The 6,839-nt window shown below is 39.5% G+C and overlaps 1 pseudogene; it reads left to right on the forward strand.

Moving 5' to 3' along the window:
• The first annotated feature begins 4,102 nt into the window (after positions 1-4,102).
• LOC137763657 (small ribosomal subunit protein uS5 pseudogene) lies at positions 4,103-4,738 on the forward strand (annotated as a pseudogene).
• Positions 4,739-6,839: the final 2,101 nt, after the last annotated feature.

Consider the following 6,839-nt stretch of genomic DNA (forward strand, 5'->3'; position numbering starts at 1 on the left):
AGGAGAAGCTTCCCTGAGTCTAAATGCCATTGGAGGAGAGAGGTGAACTCTTTCCTAAAGATATGGGAACTTTCATAGGCCATGAGACGTTTGAGAGGTTTTTTCAGAGTTTTAGAGGTGAAGACATCTACATTAGTCTGCTTGGGTTGCCATAACAAAATATGACAGACTGTATGGCTTAAACAACAGAAATTTATTTTCTCACAGTTCTAGAGGCTGGAAAGTCCAAGATCATGGTTCGGCATGGTTTCTGGTGAGAGCTCTTTTCCTGGCTCATAGAAAGGTACCTTCTTACTGTGTTCTTATATGGTCATTTTTCATTGCTTGCACGTGGAGAGAGAAAGAGAGGGACATTCTCTCTCTCTCTCTCTCTCTCTCTCTCTCTCTCTTCCCCCCCCTCCTCTATCTCGCCCCCTACCCCTCTCTCTCCTTCTCCCTCTTCCTCTCCCTCTTCCTCTTCTTTTAAGGCCTACAATCCTATAGGATTAGGGTCCCATCCTTATCACTTCATTTAATCTTAATTACCTTATAAAATCCCTATCTCCAAATACAGTCACATTGGGAGTTAAGACCTCAACATATGAATCTGGAGGTATTGAGGAGCAGAGAGGAGACACAATTCAGTCCAAAGCAACATCCAAAGATCAAGAAGTCCAACTTCAAAATGTTTCAGATGAAGAAACTGAAGTTACGCTTCTTATGTACTTTTTTCAGCAAGAATCAAGGGCTGAAAATAATCCAGTGAGTGCCCTAGGCGCCCCACATCCTAAAATGAGAGGTTAAACTATATATGTTGGCTGTGCTGAGAAACTGGGAAAGCATGCAAATGTAGTGCATGGTTCCCACTTTCAAGCTACATGAGAGAAGACAAAGAATTCATACATGCGTTGAGGATATTGGGGAGGGAGGATGTCAGTGCTAGAGAACATTGTTCCTGAGCTGCAGTGTGCCCCTCCCCACCTCATGGGGGAGAAGAATGGGGCACTTTCTCCCCAGTGAGAGACGCAACCAAAACTTGGTAGATGACCGCAGGAATTTGGTGGACACAGAGACTGGTGCCTGACTCTTGAGAGAATAGATCTGAAGTTGAAAGAATATGGCTAGATTAGACTGCAGCTAAGAGGAAAGACAAATGACCCTGCAAGGAGAAGGCTGAACTTCTCACCAAAGAGGACTACCCCACGGTGTGATGTGACCTCAACAAAGTGGTAGGAACCTATAGTCAGAGGTCCCCTGTGCAGAATTCTGATGAACGCACCAAAAGGTCCCCATGAGAACAAGAGCCAGTAAGTGTGCACTTGCTATGTAAAGAGCTCCCAGTGCCAGATGACAAGAGGACCAGACATATGTGCTCCTCATCCTTGTCCCCGCCCCCTCACACCTTTCCAATCCTGAGCCTGACCCAGCAGAGGTCAGAAACAGCATCTGGCATAATGACGGAGGAGTGAATGTCAGAAAGCACAGTGAGCACTTTTTTGACTTATCGTGACAAAATATTTTGTTTTTAGGATGGTCTCTAGCTAGCTGACCACAGATTCTTGAGTGAATCCTGCCAAGATTAGCCTCAAATGCTATCACTGCTAACTACCTTACTTGCCCAAGAAGCACTTGTAAATATCTCTCAAGATTGTATAGCTATAGCATACCAAGAACCTTTAATGGAAAGTAAAACTTTGAGTTAATTAACTGAATTTTATGTGTGAGGTTGCTAATCACTCTTGGAAATACACAAGTTCCTTGTTGACAAAACACCCTGGAGTAGAGGAAAAGTCAGTAGACTGGCAGCCAGAGAGACCTAGTTTCTAGCCTTGCTTGCTCTAGGGCCTTAACCAATTCTCTCTGGGCCTCATTTTTCCCATTAATAAGAATAAGGCGTTGGACTCAATGAGTTCTATGGTTCTATGATTTTTTATTTTCTTCTACATCCTTCAGTATCATGTAAGAAAAGGCATTCATTTGAAACCTCAAAATATCTTAGTCCTTTGAGAGGTAAGAGTGCTGGTGAATTTCCAAAAGATAGTATCTCACCAGTGTTCCCTTACCATGTTAGCACCTCAGGGATAAGGAGGGCTCCAGAGAATGTAATCTGGGAAACACTGAGTTTATCTAAAGTGGGATGAAGAATTAAGAGCCAATATAAGCCAAATATGTGACCTGGGAAAAAAATCTTAGTCCTAAAAACAAGACCTCAATTTAAGATTTGAAGACTTAGCAACCCAAAGGCCAGTGAGTTGTCTCATGTCACACAGTGATTAGTAGTAGTGCCAGAACAAGAAACCAAATCTTTGGAATACAATGCAATGAAGATAAAATTATTTTAAAGCTCCGTGGACCTAACAGGCAACAGCAACATGCTGTTGTGGTTAGTTTTCAAATCTAAGCAGATCTTGAGAATCCAACATTTTTCTGAAAATCTTCAGGGCCACACTTCACAACAGCACTTTGTTGCATAAAATTCATTTGTATGCACTACTTCACATCTTCTTAACACGCGAATGGTTCCACACTTTACTATATACTCTTAGTGGATTTAAATTTCAAGACTGAATCTGAGCTCTATGAAGACATCAATGAGGTATTGTGAGAAAAAAAAAACAAAGTACAAGCTAACTCTGTTCAAAAACTAGTTCATAATTGAGTATTTGAGTGGAAAACTCACTCAGCTTCTAAGTTTATCTATATTAGTTTGACCTTCTGATATATAGGTCTGTGGGAATTATTTTGTATGTTTAATTGAAAATATCAGTAGGAATAAAAATTTCAAGAGCATATTAACTTTGTTAATTTATGATCTTCTAATTTAGCAAAAATGCTACAGCAAAGCAATTCTCTGAATTACAGTAACATGTTTAGTATTGTTTTTTAATCTCATAGATCTTTTCTTTTCAACTGAACTTTGAACATGCTCTAACATCTCTGCCTGCAGGGAGATGGACTGAGGAACAAGCAGAATATTAAACACCCGCTTATATGTCTCCCCAGGGAGTCTTCTGCTAATATTATACATTGCAACAACATTGCTTGAATGGTTTATTAATGGCAGTGAAACAGAGTGAATGCTACATACAATGATAATAAAAACAAAGGTAATTTATACTCTGCCTAACTGCCAGATAGCTTTAAAGACCTTACAAGGATACACTTAAACTACTAGCAATACAAAATAAAAATGGGACAAAGTGCCTTTGGATATGAGAAAGAATCAGAACGATGTGTTGTCCAGTTCCAGGAAAATTGAACTGTGGACTCCTGCTCAACAGTTCTAAATTTATAAACATTTACATCCTCCCTTTGTTTCAGGATTTGAAATATACCCATGAGTATGCCAAGCCATCATTTCAGGTGAAGAAGAAATTCTGACTTTAAAAAACAATGATCAGTGTACCCAACCAGAGACCCAGTACATCTCGGCATTTCCAATTTTCCATAAAGAACTCCCTCCTGAAACTTAGATCCTGAAAAAGTTAGAATTAGAAAAAAAAAAAAAAAAAAAAAAAGGACAGAAGAAAAGGGAGAAGTATGGAGACAGTGAAATAGTAGTGAATGCCCATTTTCTCATTTAGAAACTCCATCCAGGAAGCTGAATACATGATACAGCAACTTCTTTGCCTGCCACCTACCCACCCACCTCTGAAGTTAAATGTTTATCAGTAAAGTGTTCATCAGGTCAAATATCTTCTGGTAAAAATACACATTCATACTGAGTCTTTATGAAAACACCAACTTGATTATATCCAGGGAAGATAAATTTCCAAATTAGATTCTATCTTTCTATACCTAAACACTCTGCTCTAGCCCACATTTATCCAAGAAGATTTTACATCCTTAATTTAAATAATCTCATATTCAGACATATTTTTGGTCAGTTTTTACAAGTGGCTCAAAATTTTGGTGATTTATATTCTCTCTGCTATATTCTAAGGAAGGTAAATTTTAGTATCTGGGGTATCTTTTGTCTGTTGAATGGAGTGATAAGTGAAGAAATGTAGGTTTGGAAGAGCTGGGGCAGAGCTAAATTATTCTGAGTAAGAAAGATCCAGGACTCAGGAACCAGAATTGGGAGATGTAGAGACTATGGGGGAAAGAGAAGAGATACTGACTTTTTCTTGGGGGCATCTCTCAAGGACGAGGTTTTGAAGATCATGCCTGTGCAAAAGCAGACCCGTGCTGGCCAGCGGACCAGGTTCAAGGCGTTTGTCGCCATTGGGGATTACAACGGAAATGTTGGTTTGGGTGTGAAGTGCTCTAAGGAGGTAGCCACTGCCATCCGTGGGGCCATCATTCTGGCCAAGCTCTCCATCGTCCCCATGCGACGAGGCTACTGGGGGAACAAGATCGGCAAGCCCCATACCGTCCCTTGCAAGGTGACTGGACGCTGTGGCTCTGTGCTGGTGTGCCTCATCTCTGCCCCCAGGGACACTGGCATCGTCTCAGCCCCTGTGCCCAAGAAGCTACTGATGATGGCTGGAATTGACGACTGCTACACCTCTGCCAGGGGCTGCACTGCCACGCTGGGCAACTTCGCCAAGGCCACTTTTGATGCCATTTCCAAGACCTACAGTTATCTCACTCCTGATCTCTGGAAAGAGACGGTGCTCACCAAGTCTCCGTATCAGGAATTCACTGACCATCTTGTGAAGACCCACACCAGAGTTTCCACGCAGAGGACCCAGGCTCCAGCTGTAGCCACCACATAGTTTTCTATAAGAAAAATAAAGTGATTGAAGCTAAAAAAAAAAAAAAAAAAAAAAGGGAAGACCAGCATCCGAGAGCCAAGCAGAGACTTAGAAGGAGACGACTAAAGGGGCTCTGCAGCACAAAGCTACGTGTTATATAATGTACTTTCTCCTCTCTCTCCGTTTTGCTCACCAATGCCTATGGAGTCTATTTTCATCTCACGGAATGCAAAGAAATACTGAATCTTGCTTAGACGGTAGTGGGTATGGCGGGGGCGGGGGGAAGATGGAGGTGTGGAAGGGTGAAAACAAAGGCCAAATGTGATAGCAGACATCATATAGGTTATAGATGATACAAAAAAATCAATCATCCACTTATTCATTCATTTTTTTAAAATTATCAAATATCTAAAATCTCCCAGGAAATTCATACAGAGGTAGCAACAGGAAACTTGTGGTTACAAGTGATAGAAACTAATAATCCAAATGAAAAGAGATCCTTTTTCCCAGCTTCTACATATTAAATCTCAGGAAAGTCTCTAAATGGCTGTAGTTAATTGCACATTCCTGAAACAATTCCTGTGTCCAGGAATATGCAACACTCTGAACGAATTACCTCTAGAAATTAATGAAAATTAATGAAATGAAGAACCAATAACTTTATTTTGTTTTATAGTCAGTTTACTTGTTTGCCTCTCCAACTATATTATAAGCATCTTTAGGATAGAAATGAAATATTATTAGGCTTTGAACCCTCAGCACCCAGAATAATACATGAAATATAATAGGTACTAAATAAATATTTGAAAATGAACTGATGAATATTCGGGACCACTTGCTTTTCCTCTTCTACATGCTCATTAGTCCCATCCCATCTCCAACAGCTCGCCCCTCCCCACCCATCCCTTCTGCAATCTCCCTGAGAATAAAAGATTAACCTGTAAACAATCAATCCTGTCATTTTTAAGATTTTTTCAGGAGCTGGTACAAATGATTGGTTGGATATATTTTATGAAAAAAATTGATATAATGTACAATTTGGTTAAATTTATGATGAAAGATCTTGGGAACATGTCCTCAAGTAGAGAGAAATAAGTGTAGAGCTATTGTTCTTACTGTATTATCTCCATTTAGTCTCTGACTTCAAATACTCTTTTTACATCCAACCTAAAAATTATACTTAGCTTGGAAACATTTACAAATTTCAAGTTACGTCAAGCACTTGAGAATTTACTCTGCAAAAGACTGTTACCGTAGCTTACGACCTCATCAGAAAATCTGATTGAGTTATGCCTTGTTAACTGTCCCTATTCATCATTCCACATTTAACTAATGCAACATTCTATTGAGGTTGCCAAAAGACAATGTTGATTATGAAAACCGGAAAAAATATAAGTTGAAATATGTTGACATTTTTTTCTTACATCTTTATTGGAGCATAATTGCTTTACAGTGTTGTGTTAGTTTCCGCTGTATGTTGACATATTTTTAATCTAAGACACCTCCACTTTACAAAGTTGGTTGTTCTGGTTTGGATAGTTTATTAGCTACTATTGTGTGTGTGTGTGTGTTCCTATATGTGTGTGTATATATCTATTTACTTGTGCTGTGTATGTATGTACTTCTGTTATAACAAAAGGATTGAAAAGACCCAGGCCTGATGTAATTCCACACCCAGCTCCTTTCATCTTCCATGCTACCATCATCAACACCTCCCTAGTCCAAGATTACTGCTCCAGATGACATTAAGTTCACATTCCAACGAGCCGGAGACAGAAACACTCCTTTGGGCAGGTTTTACTACTTTCCTTTTACGGCATAATGTGGAAATTGTACCCATCACTTCTACTCATTTTCTATTAGTCAGAACTAAGTTACATGGCCAAAACTGGCTACAAAGAATGCTGGGATTATTTTAGCTAGGTAGCCATATGCTCAGGTGCACATCTATTATTATATGTATTCTATTAGAAAGAGAGAACAAATAATGGAGACAACAGTAACCTCTGCCAGTGTCTTTTCCTTTGTTCCTTAATAATGAAAGATTTCTGTTCCAACTATGTATCCCATAAAGATCCAAACTTCCATAAAGTCCTTGCAATTGGTTCACCTGAGTAATAATAGGCTGCATATGCTGCAGTCTTCATGACACTGAACATAAAA

This window comes from Eschrichtius robustus, chromosome 4 (assembly GCF_028021215.1).
Source record: "Eschrichtius robustus isolate mEscRob2 chromosome 4, mEscRob2.pri, whole genome shotgun sequence".
Lineage (NCBI taxonomy): Eukaryota > Metazoa > Chordata > Mammalia > Artiodactyla > Eschrichtiidae > Eschrichtius > Eschrichtius robustus.